The sequence below is a fragment of the Chelonoidis abingdonii genome, chromosome 15, assembly GCF_003597395.2.
Source record: "Chelonoidis abingdonii isolate Lonesome George chromosome 15, CheloAbing_2.0, whole genome shotgun sequence".
In the NCBI taxonomy this organism is placed as follows: domain Eukaryota; kingdom Metazoa; phylum Chordata; order Testudines; family Testudinidae; genus Chelonoidis; species Chelonoidis abingdonii.
In genome coordinates, this window is record NC_133783.1 from 5871601 (window position 1) to 5887074 (window position 15474).

The following is a 15474-nucleotide window of genomic DNA, read 5'->3' on the forward strand; positions in this document are numbered from 1 at the left end:
TGGCCTCCCTTTCTGGAAGGGACTGGAAAGCTCATTACAGGGATACGGAGCAGCTGCCTGCACAGGCTCCTGGCCATAGGGAAATACTATATTTAAGACATAGGCACAAGGGGGGCAGAATTAAACATGAAATTTCAATCTTAACTCTGCAGTTTCCTTCTACTCCCCCAAAACTATTACACTGTATAGTTATGGATAGAAATAACTATGGAAAATATAAATTAGGTGTGTATAGATTAATTTAGTACTTTAAGGATTGGTAAACACTAACTTCAGACACCAATAATTGCAGGCATTTAAAAAAAAAACCTTTGAAAAATAATTTCTCAGCAATGGAAAATATTAGAAAATATTAAAAAAAAATTCACCCTATTTTTCAGTGTATTTGAATATTTGTAAATATTTTTTTGAGGGAATGATTATAGACCATGATCTCCATCCCAGCCATGTATGCGCTCCTATTTTGGAATGACTGCTTTAGAGTTTATATTCTTCCTTTTCTTTTTCCTTTTAATATTTCAAAACCTTTTTCTTTTCCCTTGTTTTGTTTTTGTCTGTTGCTTGTTGTACAGGGTATGCCTTCCTTCACATAATGTCAGCTTTAACCACAGCTTAAAGTAGTTTTGATCTGGGTATTTCCATAGTTTAGCACTGAAGTGTTTGCACCTACATAAGTAGCAAGGTAGGCAGACAGCAGAACAACTTGTGCAGATCCTATGCTCTGGCAGGCAATGAGATCAGATGACTTAAGGTTTTTTAGGGCACTGTGATCCATGGCCAGCGAGGGAATGTTTGACTCTAGATTCATAGGTCCCCAGTCAACCTCTGAGAATCAGCCACTCCAATTGCTCTGTCTGATTGTGTGTAACGCACACTTACATAGTGTGGCTCTTTGTCCCCAGCTAATGGCTGGACCACACAGAGGATTATGACTCTGCTACAGCCTTTGAGGTAGTGGAGCTCAAGAAGTAGATGATCATGCTTTTAGATCCAGAGTTCCTATATTCCTGTAGACAACAACTCATGTAGGGGCATTGAATTACACATGTACAGTCCTCACACATCACTGACTTATGCCAGCCAATGAAAATGCAGCGTACAAATTAAGCCCAGTCACCACCATTCCTCTCCAGTTCTCTGTGATGTCACAAGGATACTATTTATTAATGACCTGAGTTATTGTTCTGGTCCTGACTATAATCATAATAATTAGATGCAAGAACATTACTAACTTTGCTTAATTGCATACATAATTTCTTCAAATGTAGCTTACTGTGAGGATCAAACTGGCAAAAGAGCAGTGCCATTGAGTTGGGTGTTAAGCCTCACTTCTCTTAGCTCCACTCTTAGTAAGGTTAGTAAGAAGCACTTTGTTATCCAGAGGAGTACGGAAAAAAGTGACACACTCCCAGAAAAATTCTTAGAGCCAGTTTTTAATTGTCATACATTAAGAAATTAACAGGTTTACTTGTCAATTCCCAGAAAAATCACTGAGCAATTTATTTTATATCTAAAATTATTCAAATAAATTCTATAATTACAAACACACACACACAACAAATGCTGTCTGTTTCTGGCAGATACGCTAGGGTTCTAGTCCTCCAGAGAACTATGCATGTGCTTAACTTTACACATGGGAGTAATTCCACTGAAAGTCAATAGGATGGCTCACATGCCCAAAGCTGAGTGTTTGCATAAACCTGGTCTGAGGCCTAGACTCAACGAAAAGGTTTTAAGTGCAAAACTCAACTCTTTATTAGCTATGGAGTCACAACCTGCATAATGTAATAATTTGGAGCTAGTGGCTAGTTCCTATGCAAATCAAATTGTTATGCTGTGCCTGTGCAAGCAAGAATATTTAACTCTATCAAGACTCTTTATTGGGAACGTTGTTTCCTATTTTCAGCATAACTGGTTCAAAACAATGTGAAGAGATCAATTGGTTTTTGTTAGTAGCAATTTGCTACCATAGAGAAAATAAAAGGAAAATGCGATTGCTTCACAAAGATGGGGAGTAAATATTTTAGTGTCTCTTTGTTTCAGGATTTTAGCTTTCTTAGAGATATTGATACTTCTAAAGTGTACTGTACGGTACCATGACTGACTTGCTGAATGGGCTGTCACTTCCTGTGATTTAGTGATGCCTATTATAACTTTAGATTAAAAAACAAAACAAAAACACTAATGAACAGAAATGGGTTAATTGCTTCAGATAATAATAATTAATCTGAACTTTTCCCTAATTTAAGGGTTTGTCTTCATGTACAGTGCTATAGCAGCGCAGCTGCACCAGCTGTAGTGCTTTAGTGAAGACACTCCTACACCGACAGGAAAGCTTCTCCCATTAGCGGAGTTAATCCACTTTCTCGAGAGATGGCATCAATAAGAATGGCCATACTGGGTCAGACCAAAGGCTCATCCAGTCCAGTATCCTGTCTGCCGACAGAGGCCAATGCCAGGTGCCCCAGAGGGAGTGAACCTAACAGGTAATGATCAAGTGATTTCTTTTCTGCCATCCATCTTCACCCTCTGACAAACAGAGGCTAGGGACACCATTCCTTTTCCTATGTTAGTGGGAGAAGCCGTCCCACTGATATAGCGCTGTCTACGCAGGTTAGGTTGCTATAATTACATCGCTCAGGGGTGTGGATTTTTCACAACCCTGAGCCATGTAGTTATACCAGTATAGGTCTGTAGTTTAGACCTGGCCAAGCCAAACTGAATGCAAGCCATTCCTGAGTTTAGAGAAGTGGAATTACCTTTAATAAACTTTGTGATGCTTTGTAAGAAGCACTTCCACGAGTGTGAGGGGAATGTTCTCACATTTTCCTTATGATATTCCAGGCCGGATAAGATCAGGAAATATTAGAAATATCTGGAGAAAAGACTGATTACATGACATTTTCAGACTCTCAATCAAAGTAGTTTATGTTAGCTATTATCGGAACTGAATCACCAAAGGGTAGATTGTCAGTTTGCAATCTAGCCTGGAGTATGGGTGCCATGTTGTTGTGCTGCTGCAGCTTGTGAGGGAGATTGACTCTCCTTGGATCACAATCTACCTTCTGGTCTCCTCACTGCTCCTGGAGGGCTTAAACTGCTCCAGATCTTTATCTGTCGCACCATATACTCCCCAGTGTGCTGGTTAATGTCCTTGGGAGCATTAGAGAGTATGGAGTAAAGTTACCCCCGCTGCTGTTCTTTCCTGCCTATCTGAATGAGTGTGGAATGAAATGGCTTTGTGGATCTGCTATCCCAGCATGTAGGAAGCAGTGATGTAGCACACCAGCACAAGTGAGTAAGGAGGCAGTTACTTAATATCCTCTAGCACCCTCAGTGTGTCCCCCCAATTTTTTTAACATTGCCCATTAATGCTAATAAACTAGAAAGATATATACTACAATAGGGCCTGACTTGAACTTTTGGGGCCATTCTACACTCACCCAGATGCTTGGCTTTCATCCATTCTCCTCTCTAGGTCGGGCTCCCTGGTCAGACTGCATCTCCCCTTATACACCATGGTATCCCTTTGGGTGAGGGATGATGGCAGTCACATAGCTGCAGTACATCAAGACATAGTCCAGCTGGGGAGCCTAGCTGGGAGATGAGAATGATATATTCAAATTATAAATCCCATGAGACACTATAGCCACATTTCAGAGTTGAAATATTTTGGTTTTCAACTGTAATAGATTAGTTTTCTGGTTTTCTGTTTTTACACATATGAATATAATCTCAAAATTTTCCATGGAAATCAGACACTTTGCAAGAAAATGTCATTGAGTTGAAAACCCATTTTCCACTGAAAAACGATTTTGATTGCAAGATTTCATTAACAGACCTAGATGGCAGTAAAGGTTATCTGCATGAGTAAATACTGTAGGATTGGCCCCTGAGAATGAGTCACCTGAAGATATGTTTATCCCATTAGGTTTAAATCACACCAGCATGGGGGCCAAGACAGAACTTGGATTGGAGGCCGGGCCGGCTCCAGGTACCAGCGCTCCAAGCATGTGCTTGGGGCTGCACTTTCCAAGGGGCGACACTCCGGCCCCCCCCCCTTTTTTTTTTTTTTTGCTTCAAGCGGCAAAAAGCCGGGAGCCGACCCTGGCCAGAGCCCTGCCGCTGGAGAGCCAGAGCACCGTCCCCTGGAGCTGAACCCGGGCTGCGGCAGTGAGAGGGGCTCCTGGCGTGTGAGGAGCTGGGGAGGGAGGGAAGTGGGGCCAGGGATGCAGGGAGGGAGGAGGGGTCCTGCTGCTGCTGCCACTGCCACTGTTGCTCTGATTCTCCCCAGAGCAGTGCGGTCTTTCCCTGCCCAAGTGGGCTGTGCAGGGTGCCGCCGGGCTGGGCAGGGGGTGCAGATCCCAGCTTGCATGCTGACAGGGCAAGTGGCTGGGCAGCCCGAGCTGCCAGGGAGCTGCAGTTGCCCCTTCCTACCCCTGGACCCAGCCTGCCACACACCTCCCTTGCCTCAGCCCCACGCTGCTTGCTCCAGGCCCTCACAGTGCCAGGGGTGGGGAGAGGTAGAGCCCAGCTCCAAGCAAGGTAGCAGGGATACTCTCGGCTTTGCCTGCACAGGGCTGGGGAAGCAGCTGTCAGCGCCTACCCCTCTCAGCCATTGCATCTCCCATCTTGCTCACAGCCTCTTCACTTGTACCTCCCTCATTGCTCCTTCCCTGCACCCCTTCCCCTTGTACTCTCCCTTCACCCACACTTCTCCCCTTGTACTATCCCCCAGCCCTCTCCTCCTGCACCTCCCCCTTCTCCTGCACCTCTTCTCCCGCAACCTTCCTGATACCCCCTCTCCTCCTCCACCCTCCTCTGCAAGAACATCACACCCCGCTTCTCTGCCAGTGTAGAGCCCCCAAGCACCCCCGACACCCACTCCTCTGCCTGAACCCTCTTTACTAGATCCCCATCCCTTTCTGGGTGCAAAGTTTGAGGATTAGTCTCTATGCCTTCTATGTGCATTTGAAGCACGAAAGATGGGGTTGCAGGGGATGGAGGGGGGGTGAGATTTATACTAAAGTGAAATAAAAATAGGAGAAACAGTTTGATCCCCACTGCAAGTGTAAACAGGGATTGCTGTGGTGAACAAGGAGATCATACTTTTGGGGGGGGGGGAGCCCAGGGCTGGGGTGGCAGCGGGTGTGGGTGGGGGAAGGCACTGGTGAGGAGAGGAGAGCCCAGGGCTGGGGTTGGGGGCCGCCAAAACATTTTTTGCTTGGGGTGGCAAAAAACCCAGAGTCGGCCCTGATTGGAGGCTGTCTGAAGCCCTAACTAATAGTTAATCTATGGAGAATCTTTGCTGGTTTTAATATCAGAATTACATTACAATTTTGTTCCCTAGAGTAAAAAATATATTTGTTTTCCTAAGAACAGAAAAAGGGGCAGTAAATGAGAATAAAGTGAATGGCTGGATACAAACATGGCCCTTAATTCAAAATAGCAAATACAATTTAATAAGCAGCTAAACTATGATCATTTTTATTTATTGCTTTGTAAATGTATTTTAAAAGAGACTGTTTTTCCTGCACCTGGACAGGCTGCTTTAATGTATGCCACTGTTATTAGAGCTGTAATGAACAAGCAGTCCTAAGTATGTGCGCTTTAGTAAGGCTGTAGAGCTGGAAGATTAATGAGATGAGGCTGCTGAAAGGCACAGATTGTTTCACGCTTCTATAGTGCTCCTTAGCTCAGGGCTGGTTTGAAAATGTACAGCATTGTTCACTAAAGCCCATAACAGGTTGCTTGGGTCAGACAGATGTCAGAATAATCCAGTAAGGTACAGACTGTTAGAGACCATAGAGAAACAGGCAATGGGTTCAAATGTGATTTAAATTGAGTATTAAATGATTAACCCTGAGAGCAATTACTCTGCAGATGAGTAATCTGTCCCACAGATTTGTAGCACTTCCTTTCTTCCAGTTTAATCCCCAAGGTTGTCCCAGTCATTTTCCAGGTAATACCATTACCATCTCCCGATGAAAGACCTGGTCATGCTGTTCTAATAGCCCTCCAGAAAATGCCTCAGCCCATCCCCCTTCAAATGGTTTCCTTGCTCTCCCACTGCTAGTGTTCTCCACCAGCCCTTGCTGACTGTACTCTGGTCTTCCCGTTTCCGGCATCCTGCTTCCTGATAGAACACTCCTGTTGAGAACCAGCTGCAGAGAGGTAGAATTCATGCACAACCTAGGCTGAAGACTACAGACTATATCTGGCAATGGTAAAGCAAGGCTTCAAGGGAGAGGCCCAACCTCCCCCAGTTTCCTGCTGCTGAAAACTTCTGGATCTCACAAGAGGCGCTCCCAGCAGACCACCTTGCTGATCATTAAAACAGACAGTTCCCGGGTTCTGTTCACTTGAGAGGTGGCCAGTGTCTGAAGGGTTAAATGAAAAGCTTATAGCCGGAGAAGTTATCCTTGTGTATCAGTTACCTTTTGACTGTCCCCAGCCCATATCTCCAATTGTTGTCTCCATTAGAACATTAACTGGGATTTGATCTTTTCCATTAAAATCAAACAGAGAAACATCCTTCAAGCATCATCTCTTTCAGGACCCTGACAACACAGTAAGATAAGATCTCTCTGCCACTTCATATGTTTTTTTTTCTCAAACTGATTTTAAGTTAAGTCCCATGTAACAGTAAAATAGGAAAACATATGGTAAATGAAGGCATATCATACAAAGAAACTACAATAATATTTTTCTGTTGGATGATGTTTGGTTTAATTTCTTGAAGTATATTAGGCAGTGTGTTAATGTAATCTGATATCTGGGATATTGTGAATCTCTTTATTATAGCATAAATAATTTGTCCTGCTAATTTGCTGCCAGTATGTAACTTGTGTTTGCATATAGAGGTGGGTAATGGTTAATTGCTACACAGTTCTTTTTATTAGATCTACACAGATAGGTTGGAAACAGTTATTAAATCAGCACATGTTTATGAAAATCATGTACATTTACAAACATGTCAATCTAATTAAATCTGTCAGCAATAATTCTGGAAAATCTGAACAAATGCATTTACAGAAAATAGAGAAAGTGATTTTGAGGAAGGTCTTCCTTTGGTTTCCTTTCTAAAAAAAGCAGGGTTTTTTTTTTCAGTTGGCAGTTTTGCAAAGGCTCATGCACGGTTTTGATTTTTCATGCTGTAATATTCATCCCAAGTGGGTTTTAAGAACCCCACGTTTAAAGATCTGTCTGGGCATGCGTGCACGTTTGCATTGTTTCCTAGCAGCATGGGTTTCATAGTGGCAATGCATGCCACATATTGTGATATTGTCTGCGCCTGTATCCATATGTATTTAAGTGTAAACCAGATTAACCCTTAGACCTAAAGCTATGCAGGAAGATAAGACTGTTATTAAAATGGTTGCTTTGATGGATCTGTCTGTAAAATGTAACATTATTTTGCAAAATACGTTGATTTTATTTTCATTTGCAGGCTGTTTGTTAAAGAGCACTGAGAAAAAGGCACCTTGACTATCTAGTATGTCCATTTTACTGAAACTTGTTCTTGTTTGCTGACCCGTTTCAGCAAAACACTTAAGCATACATGTGACGTCAATAGCAGTTAAGCATGTGATTAAGTACTTTGCTGGAAAAGGTTGGATTTAAGAATGTGTTTAAGTTTTCTATTGAATAAGGGCCTAGCAGTTTTATCTGTGATAATAATAAGAGCTGCTGAGAAAAGCATCATTATACGGATATGGGCCTATACAAGCATCTTATTCATAAAACCAATGACAAAATTGAATATTGCCACTCTGAATGGACACAATTGGGCTTGTTATGTTAAAGGACACCTAGGCATACAAGCAAGAAAAATTTAAAACCTACATCATTGTTGGGGAAGTGCTAAAACTCTGGTACAGGCATGTGTGCATTATTCTGTTGGGTAAGTCTTCCTACATTTATATTGTATTAAAGTTTTTGCTGCATACTCATTTTCAGATTACAAAATCTCTAATAAAGACACTATGTCCAAGTTTCCAAAGCTAGGAGCCTAAGATTAGGCTTCTAAATTTGCAGTTAGGATTGTAAGTAACTGGCCTGATTTTCAAAAGTGCAGAGCACCCAGCAGCTCCCACTGATTTTAGTGGAACTAGGCAGGTAAGTAAGGTTACTTATAATTAGAGCTGGGTGTAATATGATTTTCCCATCATCAGAAAAATGTTAAGATTTTGAAAATGTATTACTTTATCATCATTTATGTTATCATAGCACCCAGGAACCCTATTAATGATGTACTCTGGGACATTCTAGACCCATACCTTGATGGCATTGTTATATTTTCTGACAATGCTGAACACACCATGAACGTATGTTCTGTCATGAAGAGGCTATGCCTACGTGACCTCTATGGGAAGCTAGAAAAATGTGCTTTTGATCATAGGGCTATCTCCAGCTGATATGAAAATGGATCCATGCAAGGTAAAAGCAGTCTTTGAGTGGGTGGCACTGTAGAACATTTGTGAACTACTTTTCCAGAGGTTCACAAACTTCTATGAGTGGTTCATCCCAAAGTTCTTGGAATGAATTGCTCCTCTCACTGAGCTGCTCTGCAAAAACACCAGGTCCCTCTGGTCTCCCAAAGCCCAGCAGCCTTCAAGCAATTAAAACTTGTATTTACCACCAGTCCCATATTGGTCCATCCTGACGCCTTGCCCACCTTCATCATTGAAGCGGATGTGTCCAACTTAGCTACTGGAAAGGTGCTATCCCAAATGCCCAGTGCTCAATAGCTACTACATCTGTGCACTCTCTATTCCAGGAAACTCTCATCCCCTCCCCCCCCCGGAACAAAATTACAAAAGTTTGGACAAAGAATTCCCGGTAATTAAAACCATGTTTGAAGAGTGGCAGCGCTAATTAGAAGAGGCTTGATTCCCTGTTCAGTTGTGCACCGATCATAAGAGCCTTGAATATCTGCATAGGGCCAAGACCTTCAACCATTGGTAACTTCAGTGAGCCTTATTCTTTTCACACTTTGATTTTGTGTTTCCTATCCTCGAGGAATCAAAAATAACTAAAGTCAACACTTTGTCCTGTAAGAGCAAATATTATGCTGACCTAAAGGACTTGAACCCAAAAACCTCCTGTCCCCTCAAGAATCAACTTTTTGGGTGTGGATCCTCACAAGATCTGCTCACCTTCATGCAATAAGCCTTGGCCCATGGGATGCCTCCAGTCAAGCAGGAACCCATAAGTAAGATACCCCAGGATGTCCAAGATGGGGTAACCTACATAAAAAGGCATATGTTTGTTCCTCCCAGGCTTTCAAGGACTACAGCCCTACAAATATGTCCTGATTCCCCTCCCTCCTCTGCCACCCCCCAACCGGACATTTTGGCCACTTAAAAACTCACTGCATCATCTCTCATGTGGGTTACAGTGCATGCCTATGTGGCTTCTTGCAGTGTAAGCAGCTGCTCCAAGGCATTGCTCAACTAAACCCCTTGGATTCCTGCACCCCATCAAGACTTCACCTGGCCCCTGGACAGTCATTATCTTATATTTTTGTAGTAGAACTACCCAAGTCCGATGGGTTCACAACCATTCTGACAGTGGTGAACCACCTAATAAAGACGGCACATTCCATCCCCTGCACTGGCCTACCCCCCTATCAGGAAACTGCTCAGCTCTGGGTGGGCAAAGTTGTCCATCTCCATGGCCTCCCAGAGTGTATCATCTCTGACCATAGTGTACAGTTTATCTCCCGCTTCTGGGGAGATGCTGTCTGGATTTGGAGCATGTGCTCCTGCCTCTCCTCCACTTACCACTCTCAGACAAACAGGCACAGACGGACTCAACCAGATCCTGGAGCATTATCCTCGATTCTGCGTAAACTTCCACCAGAACAACTGGGCTTGGCTGCTACCTCAGGCAGAGTTTATGTACAATAAGGTAGATCAGGTGTCTATGGGGCAAAGCCCCTCTTTTCTTTTTCTTTTCTTTTTTTCCAAACTATGGCTTCCACGCTTGGTTCTACCCAGAGCTACCTGCAAGTTCCCACAACCCAGCAGCCCTGGACTGAATACAGTATATATGTTAAATCCAAGATGACTTCGGGGTTCACCTGGAGGATGCCAAGAAGAGATACAAAACAATATGTGGACAGTTAATGACATTAAGGGCCCACTCTTTAAGTAGGCCTGAAGTTATGTCGCTTTCCTAAAAACCTACACAGGAACAGGCCATCTAGTAAATTGTACTACCAGTTCCTTGGTCCCTACAGAATTTGCCAGATAATTAACCCAGTCACCTTTGAACTCAACTTGCCCCGTTCTCTCAGAATACACCCAGTTTTCCATATATCACTCCTGAAGCCCCACATTGAGGACCCATTCCCTCACTGTTCCCAACTAACCCTTTGCCAGCATGTGTTCAAAACCATGATGAGTATATCGTCCATGAGATCCTTGATGCCTGAATCAGACAGAATAGACTATGGTATCTTGTGGATCCACCCCAGAAAACCTGGCCTGCTGCTGCCCAGAGGGTACACCAGGGCAGCGATTCTCAACCAGGGGTATAAGTACCCCTGGGGGTATGCAGAGGTCTTCCAGGGGGTACATCAACTCATCTAGATATTTGCCTCATTTTACAACAGACTACATAAAAATTACTAGTGAAAGTCAGTACAAACTAAAATTTCATCCAAACAATGACTTGTTTATACTGCTCCATTTACTGTACTCTGAAATGTAAGCACAATATTTATAATCCAATTGATTTATTTTATAATTGTATGATAAAGTAAGCCATTTGTCAGTAGTAGTGTGCTGTGACACTTGTATTATTATGTCTGATTATGTCAGCAAGTAGTTTTTAAGTGAGGTGAAACTTGAGATACGCAAGACAAATCAGACTCCTGAAAGGGGTACAATGGTCTGGAAAAGTTGAGAGCCACTTCACTGGGGGAAGAGGTGATGTGAGGGATGATGGGCCTCAAAACCAAGCCTGTAGGTCAACAGGTAATGCTCAGACCATAGCTGCCATTGAGTAGCTCACCTGAATGACTGGAGAAGGGGGCCAGTGAAACTTTAGCTCATTAAGGACCCCAGATACAAAGCTCCTGATCTGGGGAGACATCCAGCCCCACTGATTGGCTGGGAAGCTCTATGTAAGCCAGAAAGAGGCACAGGAAGTTGTCTGACACTAGAAGAATCCTTGGCTGACTGCTACTCTGGGTCCTGCCTACTTGCCTGACTCCTGAGCCCTGCCTTCCTGGCTTTTCTAGCATCCCGTCTAATCCTGGTTCCTGACCTCCTTATTCCAAATGCTCGTCTGTTGCCAGTTCCTGCTTTCCTGACTTGTTCCCAGTCCCTGTTTCTACACCCTACCCCTGATGCTGGCTCTAGCCCTGATTTTTGGCATGGCACCTGATTCTGATCCCAGTTCTGACTCTGGTTCCAAGCTCTTGACTATAACCATTAGGCCAGCCCCATCCCTGTTCATAGTTATTGACCAAGACCACCCTGATGGGCACTGTAGAAACACGGGGTTGGGGGGAGGGAAGATAGTCCCTTACAAAGAGTTTAAGATCAAATAAGAATCAGGAGAAAAAGTCAAAATCTCAGAGATTTTCATGAACTAACTGTGACTTTGACCCCATAATGCTTTATAGAAATATGCATATGGGTGTAAATATGACGTAACTGGAATATGTTTTATGCTAGATATGCCATGTAACATATCTTTGCAAAGTTTATGTTCTACTGAATGTATTCATCCTATTTGTATGCATGTATCATTTTTATATTTGAAGTTATGTGCATTGGCTTTATGCTTGTATTTAAAGTGTTTGCTGTAGGAAGCAAGTAAGACAGATTTGGTCAACATAGTGTGAAGGAACAGGAGTACTTGTGGTACCTTAGAGACTAACAAATGAATTTTAGCATAGTGTGAAGGGTTAACAATAGGCTTTGGGAGATGCCAATCCACATCTAAGCTTTGTTGGGAACGTTCAACTAACATGTAAACAATGCCATTGGCCTGCAAAAAGCTGAATCATTCATAGACATGTGAATTGCCTTGGTGACTGCAAAACGCCATCTTGTTGAGGGGATTTTATATAGGAGAAGAGAGGGGTCTCTACGCACAAGAGAGAGACTATATAAGCCCTGGAAACTGCTCTATTTTGTCTTCAGCTGGCTCAGAAGATAGCCTCTCTACTCCAAAGAGGTGCCTGAAATAAACTGGAACAAAGGACAGTAACTACAGGAATGTGTGGAATTGCTGTACTCAGAGTAGGAGGAAGTCTAGTTTGCAAAAGAAGCCTATTAGAACATCTCTGAGGGTGAGATTTATCTGCATTTAGTTTCTTACTGTATTCGGCTTAGACTTGTGTGTTTTATTTTATTTTACTTAGTAACTTACTTTGTTCTGTCTGCTATTACTTGTAACCACTTAAATCCTACTTTTTATATTTAATAAAAGCACTTTTTACTTATTAATTAACCTAGAGAAAGTAATTAATTCCTGGGGGAGCAAACAGCTGTGCATATCTCTCTAGCAGTGTTATAGAGGGCAAACAATTTATGAGTTTACCCTGTATAAGATATATACAAAGGAAAATGGATTTATTTGGGGTTTGGATCCCATTTGGAACTGGGTATCTGGGTGTTGGAGTCAGGAGTACTTCTTAAGCTGTTTTCATTAAGCCTGCAGCTTTTGGGGGATGTGGTTCAGACCTGGGCCTGTGTTTGTAGCAGGCTAGTGTGTCTGGGTCTACAAGGCAAGGTACTAAAGTCCCAAGCTGCCAGGGAAAACGGGTTCAGAGGTAGTCCCAGCACATCAGGTGGCAGTCCCAAGGGGGTCTCTGTGACCCAACCCATCTCACTAACAATTCCAAATATTTTTCAGTTTGCATCAAACAGAATGTTTTGTTTAAACATTTTCTAAATATTTCATTTAAATGTCTATTTTTTTATTTAAATTGTTTACTATACTTAGCTTAAATTTCAAAATGAAATATAATTTAGAAGAAAACGAACCGATTTTTTTGCTGCACAATTTGGAAACATTTAAAAAAAATGAAATGAGAAATTTGCCAAAACCAACGCTTTCCACTGAAGATTTTCATTTTCAATTAATTGGTGATGTGTGACCAAAAAAAGAGCTGTGTTGAAAAATTCCCAACCATCTCTATTTGTATTGCCTAGCTTTTATAAAGCACTTTCTATCAATAGATCTCAAAGCACCTGACAAAGGAGATTAATATCATTATGCCCATTATACAGCTGGGGAAACTGAGCCAAAGAGCAGGAAGTGATTTGCCCAACAGCCCGGGGAACTAGGACAAGAACCCAGATTGTGAGAGTCCTAGTCCAGTTCTCTATCCACTAGGCAACCTATGGCATGGGTAGGCAACCTATGGCATGAGTCCTGAAGGTAGCATGCAAGTTGATTTTCAGTGGCATTCACACTGGTCACCGGTCTGGGGGGCTCTGCATTTTAATTTAATTTTAAATGAAGCTTCTTAAACATTTTAAAAACCTTATTTACTTTACATACAACAATAGTTCAGTTATATATTATATACTTATAGAAAGAGACCTTCTAAAAACGTTAATATGTATTATTGGCAGACAAAACCTTGAATTAGAGTGAATAAATGAAGACTCGGCACACCACTTCTAAAAGGTTGCTGACCCCTGCACTAGATCCTTCCCTTATGGCCTAAGTTATACCCCTGCACATCCTCAGTAATTCCATTGGCTTCAGTTTGAGTATACTTTGAGTATATACAGCTGTAACTGAAAGCAGAATATGCTCTAATGTGTACAAGGGGCTTTTCCTACTCTGTTGAAATCAATGGGAGCTTTATCATGGACTTCAGTGGGTGTGGGATCAATTATCAAATTTCCTACCGCTATCCCACAAAGAGTCAGCTTTTCCTGTAGTTGCAAATATTTATAATTTTGTAAACATCACCAACAAATTCTTTCACCTTAGAAAATGTCCCAGTTTATGAGTAATATCCATGTAAGTATTTTAGTTTTACAAATACATAGTTTAAAATGTTAGAGACAAAGGTGAAGAACTTTGACTTCATCATTTTTTTGTTTGGTTGAATATTACAACACAGCTATTTTTTCTGGAGAAGAAGACGATAGCTATTATTATTACTGGAAAGCCCTCAAGATGGAGTACTGAGTATCAGCATCTTCCACTGATGACCACTGTACTTGTAGGTGTTCATAGGATTTAGTCTATTATTTAGCACCCCATATTTATGACCTGTCTTTGCTCATAGGATTCCAAGCCATTTGTGCCTCTTGATTTGGCTCAGAAGATCCAGTTACAATGGAGATTCTCACATTTTATGTTGGTTTACAATTGATGTTACATGTGGGTTTCAGTAACTAAGAGAAGATGATGCACATATAGTTAATATCACTTAGTTGTTGTTGCATCTCCAGCTCTTCTGTTTCACCTATTCATGCCACTGGGGATGGACTGGTTTTTGAGAAACTCGTGGCTTTTAGAAGTGCTTTTCTCATGGGGGCATTTAAGATATTCAGAACAGCTTTCTCTGTTGAAGAAATTCAACTGCAACGAATAGAACAGCTTGATTAATCATATTTTACAGTTAAATATGATAGAGGCTGCCAATACTTTATTAATTATTATTATTATTATTATATTTTAAATAGCTGCACTCTAGGATATATTAACCAGTAATTGGGAATGTCTGGGGGAGGAGGGGAAGACTTGAGTTATATAGATGAGAAGGGTGGAATGATTATCTTCACAGCATCCTTCACAAAATATTTCATATCAGGAAGCTTTCCACCAGGGGCAGCTCTAGCCATTTCGCCGCCCCAAGCATGGCGGCTCTGCAGGGGACACTCTGCCGGTCGCCGGTTCCGCGCCTCCAGTGGACCTCCCGCAGATGTGCCTGCAGATGCTCCACCGAGCCGCGGGACCAGCGGACCCTCTGCAGGCACACCTGCGGGAGGTCCACCGGAGCCACCTGCAGCCCTCCTGGCAACCGGCAGAGCACCCCCTGCGGCTTGCCGCCCCAAGCACGTGCTTGGCATGCTGGAGCCGCCCCTGCTTTCCACAGCTGTAGTTTTCAGTCTTTATTAGATCTATTATGCAAACACAGAAGTCTCTGAGTCAGCAAAAATACAGCAAGTTGGTATGTTGTGTTCATGCAGCCATGTAAATTCCTCACCTTAATCACCAAAGAGTTGATTGAAGTGGAGGTTGAGTGGTTAATTTGTTCTCAACCTTGAAGAACTCATGAAAATTGATTGTTATAGTAGTCATTTAAAAACATGTATGTCACTCTTTCTTATGGTTTAACTACATCTCAAAGACACATAAGAACTCTTGGGTCATTATTAAAAATGGTCTAAATTTGACAAATTCCTTCCAGTAGCGGTACCTATAAGTCATGTGCAATGTCTTCCATTCCACAGCTGGATTACAAACAGGAACAGTTCCCGAACAAATCAT